The 14,232-nt window shown below is 35.7% G+C and overlaps 1 pseudogene; it reads left to right on the top strand.

Annotated features, from left to right (window-relative positions):
- Positions 1-566: 566 nt before the first annotated feature.
- LOC124971559 (serine/threonine-protein kinase PLK4-like) overlaps positions 567-14,232 on the top strand; it is an 84,832-nt pseudogene continuing 71,166 nt past the window's right edge.

Raw genomic sequence — 14,232 nt, 5'->3', positions numbered from 1 at the left:
CTCCCATATTATTTCCAGTACTTTAATCTCAACTGACTACTAGATTTTCTGCCCCTTGCTAGCTAGTTACATCCATGAATTATTATTTTCCCCTTAACTTTACTGAGAAGTTCATCAGAAACAACAAGAGATGGCTCTAACTCCTGAACCTCCCATGCAAAATCTTCAGGTATTATCCTTCTCACCTCCCATCTCAGTTGTTCTGTGGACTGGATGCATGCTACCTTGCTAATGATGAATGAACAACACTAGCTGACTGCCTTCAAGCAATCTCTCTGAAAACAAGAAATATATTTAATCATTCAACTAAATCTAGAATGTTAAGATTTATCATAAAATAAGGAGGCCTCATTTTTTACATTAAATCTCTGCCTATTGACTGATTGTAGAGTCTGCTGTTTGGGCCCCAACGGCTGAAAAGCACTTTCCTTTCATGAACATCATATGTACCCACAACTGGATTTCTTGTGTGGAAATCAGGCATTAACTTGTCATTTGATTAAATCATGGCAATTTGCATTTCATTTCTGGATGAATATATGAGTCCTTCAAGTATTTAAGGGAATATGCCTTCACCTTTGAAGACATTCAGGTAAGTCACAACTTAAAACTCATGATTGCTATAGATAATAGGTTTCTTATTTAGACCAAAGTAGATTCTGTACAATTACTAATGCATTCTTTTGTACCCATATTAATACCATGGGCCAAGTGGAAAAGTCAATGAGAAAATAACACTAATAACAAGAAGAAAAAAATCCATCAGCTTAAGGATAAAACAATGCTAAGACAGTAGTTTTATATGTTCTAAATACATCATTAACAAATTTGTGAGGTAATTGTATATGTCAAATAGCTAAATTAAGTCATTCCATTAATGTATATTGCTATGGTTTGGGTGTGGTTTGTCTCCTTAAAAGTTTATGTATTGGAAGCTTGGTCCCCAGTATACTGATACTTAGAAATTGTTGGACCTTTAAGAGGTGAATACTAATGGAAGGTCATTACTGGCCTCTCTCCATGCTCTACCTTCCTGTCTCTCCTTTTGATCCCTTCTTCTTGCATGTGATCTGACTGCCATTCACCATGATATGATGCAGTGGGAGAGCCTTCTTCAGAGCTAGTACCATGCAGTTTGGATTTTTACCCTCCAAAATTGTGAGCTAAATAACACATTTAATATACAAATTCCCTACCCTCAGGAATATTATTTTAATAGTAGAAAATATACTAATAAAGAAAATTTGTAGTGAGAAATAGGACCATCACTATAACTACCTGAAAATGTGGAAGCAACTTTGGAATTGGCTGAAAACAACTTAAAGAAAAAAAAATGCTAACAGAATAGATTTTAAATGTTCACTCCAAAAAATGATAACTATGTGAGGTAATGATATGTCAATTGACTAGCTGTTCCATAATGTATGTTATGTGGTTTGAATGAGGCTACAAGATTTTGGAGATATAGGCTAGAAATGACATAGAGCGTATTAGTGAAGAATTCTTTACAAGTAGTGCTGGTGAGGGTTCAGAAGATAATAAGAGAACAAGTCTCAGATGGTAATGAGAGTCCTATTGGAAATTGGAATAAAGGCTACCTTATTACTGGTACAAATAACTTGACTGAATTATGTCTATGCCCTAGAACTTCACAGAAGGCCACATTTAGGAATGAAATACTAGTTTATTTGGTTGAAGAAATTTCTTAGCAAAAAAGAATTCAGGCTACTGGATGGATCTTTTTCGTTGTATTTAGTCAAAATTACAGTAAGACTCAGAACCAAAAAGAAACAGAGCAGAAAGATTTGGGAAATCTGTAACCTGGTACAAATATGTGTTGGGGAGAGAAGGGTAACAACCACTGAAAGGAAGGTGTAGCCCAGTAACCACTTGCTAAAAAGATTAGCACAGATGCTAATCCTCAGGACAATCAGAAAAATTCCTCAAGTACATCCCAGAAATCTTCCAGGTTTCCCCTTCCATCAGAGGCCCAGAGGCTTTCCATGGTAGAATTGTTTCACAGATCATGCCCTTGGCACTCTCCAAAGGCTCAATGACATGGGGCACCTCAAGATTCTTGTTTTCTGGTGAAATGCTTTGACAGCTGCTGCAGTCATGTTTCAAGCAGGTTCAGGTGCAGCTGGTGCTGACAGTAGACCTCCCTGTCCACATGGTGCTCATTTTGAAGAAAGTGAGTTATGGGGTCATGGCAGCTTCCATCAAAATTCCAGAGGAGATCCTGGGAAGCCAGTCATAATTTTATCATGGAATCAGAGTCCCTGAGGAGATTTTCCATAGGGAGAATACCTAGAGGAACTATAGGAATTGAGCTACAGAAGGGACCCCAGAAATGTAGAGCCATCAGCAGCATGACTTGGTAATTAGCAGCATGCCACAAGTCTTTCCCAAGTACCAGTTGCAGAGCAACCATGTGGCCTGAGACCAGAAAAGCCATAGAAATAGGGCTGCCCGAGTTCTTGGGGGCTGTATGCTCAGGATGCCAGATTTGGAACCTTGAGATTTGAGGTCTTGCATTCAGCAGATTACCACTTTTCTCTTTCCTATTTCTTCCTTTTGTGACAGGAATGTTTGCTCTCTCCCTGCCCTGCCACTATATTTCAGAAATATATAAATTTTTGTTTCATTTTACAGGGGTTCATAGCTGAAAGAGTATGCCTTGGGTCTCAGATGAGATATTGAACTTGAACTTTTGAGTAATGTCAGTACAAGTTAACACTTCAGGACTATTGGAGATGTAATGAATGCACTTTGCATTGTAAATAGAATATGAACCTTGAAATTCAGGGTTAGAATTCTATAGCTGGATGTGGTTTGAGTCCCAAAGGTTGATGTATTGGAAACTTGGTCCCAAGAGTGTCAATGCTGCAAGGTAGTGGGACCCAGGAATTGAGGCCTAGGTGGAGGCCTTTCCCTTCCCTGCACCCTGGTTTCCTATCTCACCATGTGATATGATTCTCTCACATATGGTCTGGCCATGTGGTAACATTGTGATTCAGCCAAGGGGGCCCTCGCCAGAATGAGTATAATGTGATTTGAACATCAAGATTTCAAAATTGTGAGCTAAATGAACATAATTTCTTTGTAGAGCATCCAACTTCAGGGATTTCATTATAGTAACAGAAAATGGATTAATGCATGTGTGTATTGTATAAAAAATTAAAAGTTTGTCAGTTTAAATAAAGGAAAAATATGAAGCATAAATCTACCTGCCTAAGAAAAGAATGTGATCCCCATCAACCCCTAAATTTACATGTTGAAACTCAACCTCTAATGTGATAATATTTGTAGATAAACAGTTTGCAGAAATAATGATGGTTAAATGAGGCCACAATTGTGTGGTACTGATTTAATAGTATTAGTGCCTTGAAAGGAAATATGTTAGAGAGGTCTCTTATTCCGTGTGTACATACTGAGAAAAGGCCACATGAGAGGACCCAGCAAGAAGTCCATCCAAAAGCCAGAGAAAGATCCTTCAACAGAGAAGAAATCTTTTGAAACCTTGATCTTGAACTTCTATCCTACAGAACTGTGAAAAAAATCTCTGTAGCTTTATATCATCTAGTCTTTGGTGTTTTGTTATGGTAGCCCAAGCAGATTAGACAGTTTCTAATGTAGAACATAATGTTTTATAATATTCATTCAACTGGTTAGATTAAAGGATTTGGGGATTGAGAAATGAGGAGGATAGTTAAATTTGATACTGTAAGTGGGTTTCATCATAATACTTAGAGCCCTTTGACAGTAACCTTAATTCAATGGTGTATGAAATAAAATATATATAATCATTTTCACATTAGTTAAATTAGCTGATGTAGTGGCATACACATGAGAAAATTTGAGATACCAAAATGGTATGGAAATAAGGGATAGATATTGTTGGGGTACAATTGATCATAGGTATCTGATTTCTACACAACTTGGGAACAGATGCTTTCACCAGTCTGTTGTTCAGGATTACTTTTTCAAGGATATATATATATATATATATATATATATATATATATATATATATATATATATGTCCTTGTATATATATATATATATATACACACAGACTTGGAAGATAGAAATGTCTTCCTCCAGGTTAAAGGGGACAAGTTTGTTCCCTGTCCAGAATAATATAGGTAATATTTCTCTCCAAGGAAAAATTCAAGCAGATTTTCTTATGAGCCATAATGTAAGATCCTAATTCCCAAACTCAAGGTTTCTCAGCTTTGATACAAGTCTACTGTCTACAACATCCAAGTAGACCTCTCTATTGCACCTCCATGGTCAAGAGGAGCCTATGTGAACATGAAGTTTATGATGTTTGCTGTGCTATAAACAACAAAATTTTTGTTTCTAACCAGAAATCCCATGTCTTCCACCAGCTCCCATCAAACAGTGGCAGGTTAATTAATTAATTTTCAAGAAAAGTCTCAGTCTCTTTACAGTTCTTGACAATAATTTTGTCTTGTTCTTTTCAATGGCTGCATGATTTCACATATACGAATTATTTAATCATGCACTTGCTTTTGGAAAATTAGGGTGTTTCAAATATTCACTCTTACAAAAATGATATAATGAATATCCATATCGATATATCTTTGTGCATGTACAGGGAAATTCCTTGTAATAGAAATGCCTTTTTAATGTATAGTCATTTAAGTGCTGAAAAGCTGTAATCATTTACTTATGAGAGGTGATAGTTTAAAAATACTATTATATTTTAATTTTGTTTTCTGATTACTGGTGGTACTGATTGCCTTGTGACATTTATTGACTATTTTTTTCCGTAAATTTTCATTTCATGTACATGATAAATTTTCGTTCAGGCAGTTTACTTTTATTGATTTATAAAAATTTCTTACATGTAGAATGATTTTAGCTCCATTTATTGTATATTAGGAAAACAAAGTTTCCAGTTATATCACTTGTCTGAACTATGCTAGTAGCATTTAAGCCACATAGGAATTTTTAAATTTTATAGTAAAATTAGTCAAACTTTTCCTTTCTGGCTTTTCTTTCCTTCTTGCTTATGAATGCTTTTGCTATTCTAAGTTTATTCTCCTATATACCATCTTAATTTCTTCTAATGATTTTCAAATTATCTTGCTTTTAAAACCCATTATTTTTTGCAAAAGCCCATAGCCACATTTTTTTGTGAATATCTTCCATGTGAATATTCAACTCCAATCATTATCTACTCGAAATTATGTTTTAATCTGTTATGTTCCATCTGCTACCTCTCTACTTTTAGTAAATAATCCATGTTTATTTAAAGGCAAATGTATAATATTCTTTTTTTAAAAAAATTAAAAATATTTTTAGTTGTCAATATGTAATTTTTTATGAATTTATATAACACTCTTTGTTCATTGTCATGGAAATGATATTTTCTCTCTCATGGAGAAATTCCAAAATTGATCTACAATTTGTTTTTCTTTTTTTTCAAATGAGTATATTATAATACACTGAGGTGATGATTCTTACCCAAGGTCATAAGAAGAATTGTGCATAAGGCTAAAACCCATAGTCACAGTTACTCACATGTATATGTGTGTGTTTCCTCACTGAACCATATTATTTTAGGCTAAAAAGGGAAAATGTTTACAGAGAAATATGTGGGAAAGTCACAGAAGAAAGATTTTAATCAAAATTATGTATTTAATCTTCCACTTCCGTTCCCCAGCTGGAATCCGAATTCTTCCTCATTCTACTGTTTTGGATAAGAACAGCTGCTTGTGATGATATAGGCAGTCTTCTCCAGCCTTCTGCTTCAGGCAGCAGTTTTTGCCTTTCTCTTTGAAATTAGCTGGAACCATTTTAAGCATTTTCTGTTTCCTCTAGGCACATGAAATACCAGGATAAGGCTTAAAGCATCTGTCCTTCACAAAATTATATGAAGTTTTTACAATGTTTCCTGATTATTTGAGGGCCAGCAAATTAAGAATGTAAGAAAAGAAGTTTATAGCTAGATTAGGTCAAGAAAAAAACAAATGGAAAATGTCAGTGTTTAGAGTACAGAAGAAGGTGTCACTTGGAGAGAGGAAGGTATATTTTACATCAAGAATGGTTCCATGTAGAGAACGAAAATACAACTTACCTAAAGAATTTAGACACCATGAAGAAAGAGACAACATTCCTTTGCTGTACTGGTGAAATAATCCAGTATGCTCTGGGTTTTCCTGCTGCATTAATTCCTCTATGGATATTTTCTACCCACTCAGTCCCAGAGACTCCATTCTAACACAATCTTACCCTCTGCTTCCTAGTCAGCCTGCCCTCCTTCCCACCTGACATCACTCCGAAGAACCTATTAGCACTCTCTGTTGGTGATGTTCTTGTAATGCTTGGAAAGGCATACACTTCTGGAAGTTTCCTTAAGGAGTATTAATTTGGCCTGGAGGCAGAAAATTAAGGAAAATAAGGAAGTAATGGACAGACTCTTAGAAAAACAATTTAGCAATGTCAAAGAAGAAAAACACAAGAGTATAGCAGAGTATATAGAGGAATTGCAAGAGAATAGGAGGATAGAATATTTTATTTAGAAAATAAAATAGAAAGCCATTTCTCTCTCTCTCTCTCTCTCTTTCTCTCTTTCTCTCTCTCAGTCTTGCGCGCGCACACACGCACACACGCACACACACACACACATACAGAATGAGAAACTTATAAATTAAAGGTGGAATACAAATAGACCTTTGGGAGAAGTAGAAATCTGGATTTAGTAATTTACTCCTGGGAATCTATATATGATATACTTATTCTTTGTACATGTATGATTACATGAATGGTGTGAATCTACATTGTGAACAACCATAGAAATGAAAAGTTGTACACCATTTGTGTACAATGAATCAAAATGCAGTCTGTAAAACTAAAAAATTAAAGCATATACTTATTCTAAAATATAATACTATAGCTACCTTTTGTGATGTGATGAATTCTCTGAATATAGGTCCAAGCCATATCACAAAATAGGTATTGCCAATTCCATTTTCTCATTGCACCTGTGATCATGAACCTCAAAATCTGTAAGTATACCATGTCCTTTTCTTACAGTTCCTGACCTTCATCTGGACAACAGTTATATCTATTTTTTAATGCTAGACAGTTATGCCCTTCCGTAAACATTATATATTTTACAAATTTCTGCTCAGCATTTAAGCAAGGTACTCTATGAAGGGTTCCTTAAACTTGTCCTTTCACAGGCAGGGCTGTATTTCCCTGCTTGGGCCTCTCTTATAAGTTCTAAGTATCTATTATTATGCTAACTGCACTTCACTATTTTTATTTACCACCTTCCTCTCCCTTCCTCTCCTTCCTGTGTATTTTGGTGGCAGGAGTCCCTTTTATTTTGTCAGTAACATCAGGACCTATGGATGTGTCTAAAAATGTAGAAACTCAATAAATATTTAAGGAAATTAGTGTCCATTTTTATTGTCCTTATCTATGGTTAATATTTTCTCTCTCTTTGATTTTCTCCCCCAATGTCTTTTAGCCTAAGAACTTTGATCTTGTTAAATGTACATGTGTTTTTCTTTTTTATTGTATACAAATGGATACATGTTGTTTCTCTATTTGTACATAGAGTCAAGGCATACCATATGTGTAATCATACGTTTACATAGGGCAATGATGTTTATTTTTTTTCCCTTCCCCCCACCCCTCCTACCCCTCTTTTCCCTCTATACAGTCCTTCTTTCCTTCATTCTTACCGCTCTCCTTATCCCTAACCCTAAATCTAACCCTAAACCTATTGCTAACCCCTCCCACCCCCCATTATATGTCCTCATCCGCTTATCAGCGAGATCATTCGTCCTTTAGTTTTTTGAGATAGGCTTATCTCACGTAGCATGATATTCTCCAATTTCGACCATTTGCCTACAAATGCCATAATTTTATCATTCTTCATTGCGGAGTAATATTCCATTGTATAAATATGCCACAGTTTCTTTATCCATTCATCAACTGAAGGGCATCTAGGTTGGTTCCACAATCTGGCTATGGTGAATTGAGCAGCAATGAACATTGATGTGGCTGTATCTCGGTAGTATGCTGATTTTAAGTCCTTTGGGTATAGGCCAAGGAGTGGGATAGCTGGGTCAAATGGTATTTCCATTCCAAGCTTTCTGAGGAATCTCCACACTGCTTTCCAGAGTGGCTGCACTAATTTGCAACCCCACCAGCAATGTATGAGTGTTCCTTTTTCACCACAACACCTATTGTTGTTCCTCGACAACACCTATTGTTGCTTGTATTCTTGATAATCGCCATTCTAATTGGGGTGAGATGAAATCTTAGGGTAGTTTTGATTTGCATTTCCCTTATTACTAGGGATGTTGAACATTTTTTCATATATCTGTTGATTACTTGTACATCTTCTTCTGTGAAGTGTCTGTTCATTTCCTTAGCCCATTTGTTGATTGGATTATTTGTATTCTTCGTGTAGAGTTTTTTGAGTTCTTTATAGATTCTGGAAATTAGCGCTCTATCTGAGGTATGGTTGGCAAAGATATTCTCCCACTCTGTAGGCTCTCTCTTCACCTTTCTGATAGTTTCCTTTGCTGAGAGAAAGCTTTTTAGTGTGAATCTATCCCAGTTGTTGATTCTTGCTTTTATTTCTTGTGCTATGGGAGTCCTGTTAAGGAAGTCTGATCCTAAGCCAACAAGTTGAAGATTTGGACCTACTTTTTCTTCTATAAGATGCAGGGTCTCTGGTCTGATTCCGAGGTCCTTGATCCATTTTGAGTTGAGTTTTGTGTAGGGTGAGAGATAGGGGTTTATTTTCATTCTGTTGCATATGGTTTTCCAGTTTTCCCAGCACCATTTGTTGAAGAGGCTATCTTTTCTCCATTGCATATTTTTGGCCCCTTTGTCTAGTATGAGATAATTGTATTTATTTGAGTTTGTGTCCATGTCCTCTATTCTGTACCATTGATCTACCTGTCTATTTTGGTACCAATACCATGCCGTTTTTGTTACTATTGCTTTGTAGTAGAGTTGAAGATCTGGTATTGCAATACCCCCTGCTTCGCTCTTACTACTGAGGATTGCTTTAGCTATTCTAGGTTTTTTATTCTTCCAGATGAATTTCATAATTGCTTGCTCTATTTCTGCAAGGTACATCATTGGGATTTTAATTGGAATTGCATTGAATCTGTATAGCACTTTAGGTAGTATAGCCATTTTGACAATATTAATTCTGTCTATCCAGGAACATGGGAGATCTTTCCATCTTCTAAGGTTTTCTTTAATTTCTTTCTTTAGTGTTCTGTAGTTCTCATTGTAGAGGTCTTTCACCTCTTTTGTGAGATTGATTCCCAAGTATTTTATTTTTTTCAATGCTATTGTGAATGGGGTAGTTTTCCTAATTTCACTTTCTGAAGATTCATCACTTATGTATAAAAATGCATTGGATTTATGAGCATTGATCTTGTAACCTGCTACTTTACTGAATTCACTTATGAGTTCTAAAAGTTTTCTGGTGGAATTTCCAGGTTCCTCTAAATATATAATCATGTCATCAGCGAACAGGGATAGTTTGAGTTCTTCTTTTCCTATTCGTATCCCTTTAATTTCTTTGGTTTGTCTGATTGCTCTGGCTAGTGTCTCAAGGACTATGTTGAATAGAAGCGGTGAAAGAGGGTATCCCTGCCTTGTTCCAGTTTTTAGGGGGAACGCTTTCAGTTTTTCACCATTTAGAATGATATTAGCCATGGGCTTAGCGTAGGTTGCCTTTATAATGTTAAGGAATGTTCCCACTACCCCAATTTTTTCTAGTGTTTTGAGCACGAAGGGATGCTATATTTTATCAAATGCTTTTTCTGCATCTATTGAAATAATCATGTGATTCTTAACTTTAAGTCTGTTGATATGGTGAATGACATTTATTGATTTCCGAATGTTGAACCAACCTTGCATCCCTGGGATAAAACCTACTTGATCGTGGCGCACTATCTTTTTAATATATATTTGTATGCGATTTGCTAAAATTTTGTTGAGAATTTTTTCGTCGATGTTCATTAAGGATATTGGTCTGAAATTTTCTTTCCTCGATGTGTCTCTGTCTGGTTTAGGTATCAGGGTGATATTGGCGTCATAGAATGAGTTTGGGAGGGTTCCCTCCTCTTCTATTTCATGGAATAGTTTGAGGAGTATTGGAATGAGCTCTTCTTTAAAGGTTTTGTAGAACTCGGCTGAGAACCCATCTGGCCCTGGACTTTTCTTTGTTGGTAGGCTTTTGATGACCTCTTCTATTTCATTGCTTGAAATTGTTTTATTTAAGTTGTGTATGTCCTCCTCGTTCAGTTTAGGTAGTTCATATGTCTCTAGAAATTTGTTGATGTCTTCGAGGTTTTCTGTTTTGTTGGAGTATAGATTTTCGAAATAGCTTCTAATTATGTTTTGTATTTCAGTCGTGTCTGTTGTGATATTTCCTTGTTCATTCCGAATTTTAGTAATTTGAGTTTTCTCCCTCTTTCTCTTTGTTAGTGTGGCTAAGGGTTTATGAATTTTATTTATTTTTTCAAAGAACCAACTATTTATTTTGTTAATTTTTCCAATTGTTTCTTTTGTTTCGATTTCATTGATTTCGGCTCTGATTTTAACTATTTCCTGTCTTCTACTACTTTTGGTTTTGGTCTGCTCTTCTTTTTCTAGCGCTTTGAGCTGTAGTTTAAGTCATTTATTTGTTGATTTCTACTTCTTTTTTTGAATGCGCCCTATGAAATAAATCTTCCTCTAAGTACTGCTTTCATAGTGTCCCAGAGATTTTGATATGATGTGTCTTTGTTCTCGTTTACTTCTTTTTTTTTTTTATTTGATAAAATTAAATTTATTTCATAATCTAGCTACATTTTATTGTTTAAACAATTTTCTTAAAGTCAGAGGAAATGCTTCTTTGAAGCATTAACTGAACACCTTTTCAAAATGTACAATCATTGGTAATTTCTTGACAAGTGATATTCTGAGAATATATTCTAGAATAATGGAATGATTTAAAGTCAACTGCTTAATAACTGTGATTTAATATGTTCTTTTTTTTATTTTATTTTTTTTATTTTTATTTATTTTTTTTATTTTTTTACGTTTACATAGGGTAATGATGTTTATTATATTTTTCCCCTCCCCCCACCCCTCCCACCCCTCCCACCCCTCCCACCCCTCTTTTCCCTCTACACAGTCCTTCTTTCCTTCATTCTTACCGCTCTCCTTAGCCTAACTCTAAACCTAACCCTAAACCTAATGCTAGCCCGTCCCACCCCCCATTATATGTCCTCATCCGCTTATCAGCGAGATCATTAGTCCTTTAGTTTTTTGAGATTGGCTTATCTCACTTAGCATGATATTCTCCAATTTCGACCATTTGCCTACAAATGCCATAATTTTATCATTCTTCATTGTGGAGTAATATTCCATTGTATAAATATGCCACAGTTTCTTTATCCATTCATCAACTGAAGGGCATCTAGGTTGGTTCCACAATCTGGCTATGGTGAATTGAGCAGCAATGAACATTGATGTGGCTGTATCTCGGTAGTATGCTGATTTTAAGTCCTTTGGGTATAGGCCAAGGAGTGGGATAGCTGGGTCAAATGGTGTTTCCATTCCAAGCTTTCTGAGGAATCTCCAAACTGCTTTCCAGAGTGGCTGCACTAATTTGCAACCCCACCAGCAATGTATGAGTGTTCCTTTTTCACCACATCCTCGCCAACACCTATTGTTGCTTGTATTCTTGATAATCGCCATTCTAATTGGGGTGAGATGAAATCTTAGGGTAGTTTTGATTTGCATTTCCCTTATTACTAGGGATGTTGAACATTTTTTCATATATCTGTTGATTACTTGTACATCTTCTTCTGTGAAGTGTCTGTTCATTTCCTTAGCCCATTTGTTGATTGGATTATTTGTATTCTTCGTGTAGAGTTTTTTGAGTTCTTTATAGATTCTGGAAATTAGCGCTCTATCTGAGGTATGGTTGGCAAAGATATTCTCCCACTCTGTAGGCTCTCTCTTCACATTTCTGATAGTTTCCTTTGCTGAGAGAAAGCTTTTTAGTTTGAATCTATCCCAGTTGTTGATTCTTGCTTTTATTTCTTGTGCTATGGGAGTCCTGTTAAGGAAATCTGATCCTGAGCCAACAAGTTGAAGATTTGGACCTACTTTTTCTTCTATAAGATGCAGGGTCTCTGGTCTGATTCCGAGGTCCTTGATCCATTTTGAGTTGAGTTTTGTGTAGGGTGAGAGATAGGGGTTTAATTTCATTCTATTGCATATAGTTTTCCAGTTTTCCCAGCACCATTTGTTGAAGAGGCTATCTTTTCTCCATTGCATATTGTTGGAACCTTTGTCTAGTATGAGAAAATTGTATTTATGTGGGTTTGTGTCCATGTCCTCTATTCTGTACCATTGATCTACCTGTCTATTTTGGTACCAATACCATGCCGTTTTTGTTACTATTGCTTTGTAGTAGAGTTGAAGATCTGGTATTGCAATACCCCCTGCTTCGCTCTTACTACTGAGGATTGCTTTAGCTATTCTAGGTTTTTTATTCTTCCAGATGAATTTCATAATTGCTTGCTCTATTTCTGCAAGGTACATCATTGGGATTTTAATTGGAATTGCATTGAATCTGTATAGCACTTTAGGTAGTATAGCCATTTTGACGATATTAATTCTGCCTATCCAGGAACATGGGAGATCTTTCCATCTTCTAAGGTTTTCTTTAATTTCTTTCTTTAGTGTTCTGTAGTTCTCATTGTAGAGGTCTTTCACCTCTTTTGTGAGATTGATTCCCAAGTATTTTATTTTTTTCAATGCTATTGTGAATGGGGTAGTTTTCCTAATTTCTCTTTCTGAAGTTCATCACTTATGTATAAAAATGCGTTGGATTTATGAGCATTGATCTTGTAACCTGCTACTTTACTGAATTCACTTATGAGTTCTAAAAGTTTTCTGGTGGAATTTCCAGGTTCCTCTAAATATATAATCATGTCATCAGCGAACAGGGATAGTTTGAGTTCTTCTTTTCCTATTCGTATCCCTTTAATTTCTTTGGTTTGTCTGATTGCTCTGGCTAGAGTCTCAAGGACGATGTTGAATAGAAGCAGTGAAAGAGGGCATCCCTGCCTTGTTCCAGTTTTTAGGGGGAACGCTTTCAGTTTTTCACCATTTAGAATGATATTAGCCATGGGCTTAGCGTAGTTTACTTCTAAGAATTTTTTTATTTCCCTCCTGATGTCTTCTGTTATCCATTCATCATATAATAGTGTATTATTTAATCTGCAGGTATTGGAGAAGTTTCTGTTTTTTATTCTGTCATTTATTTGTAATTTCAATCCATTATGATCTGATAGAGTACAAGGTAGTATCTCTATCTTCTTGTATTTGCTAACAGTACCTTTGTGGCATAAAATATGGTCTATTTTAGAGAAGGATCCATGTGCTGCTGAGAAGAAAGTGTATTTGTTCTTTTTTGGATGGTATATTCTATATATGTCCGTTAAGTCTAAATAGTTGATTGTGTTGTTGAGATCTATAGTTTCTTTATTCAATTTTTGTTGGAACGATCTATCCAGTGGTGAGAGAGGTGTGTTAAAATCACCTAGTATTATTGTGTTGTGGTCTATTTGATTTCTGGAATTGAGAAGGATTTGTTTGACGTACATGGATGAGCCAATGTTCGGGGCATAGATATTTATGATTGTTATGTCTTGCTGATTTATGCTTCCCTTAAGCAGCATGTAATGTCCTTCTTTATCCCTTCTGACTAGTTTTGGTTTGAAGTTCACATTATCTGAAATGAGGATGGATACTCCAGCTTTTTTGCTGTGTCCATGTGCATGCTATGTTTTTCCCCATCCTTTCACCTTTAGTCTATGGGTGTCTCTTTCTATGAGATGAGTCTCTTGCAGGCAGCATATTGTTGGATTTTTCTTTTTAATCCAATCTGCCAGTCTGTGTCTTTTCATTGATGAATTCAGGCCATTAACATTCAGGGTTATTATTGTGATATGATTTGTATTCCCAGTCAATTGACTCATATTTGTGTTTGACATGATTTGGTTTCTCCTTTATTTGGCTATTGCTTTAGGCTAGCGCCTCCTGTTGCTGATTTGCATCGTTGTTTTTCATCTCTTCCTCATGGAATATTTTGCTGAGAATGTTCTGTAATGCTGGCTTTCTTTTTGTAAATTCCTTTAGCTTTTGTTTAACATGGAAGGATCT

The sequence above is a fragment of the Sciurus carolinensis genome, chromosome X, assembly GCF_902686445.1.
Source record: "Sciurus carolinensis chromosome X, mSciCar1.2, whole genome shotgun sequence".
In the NCBI taxonomy this organism is placed as follows: Eukaryota; Metazoa; Chordata; class Mammalia; order Rodentia; family Sciuridae; genus Sciurus; species Sciurus carolinensis.
Note: the sequence above shows the minus strand (reverse complement) of the source record. Positions and strands in the feature narration are given on the sequence as shown.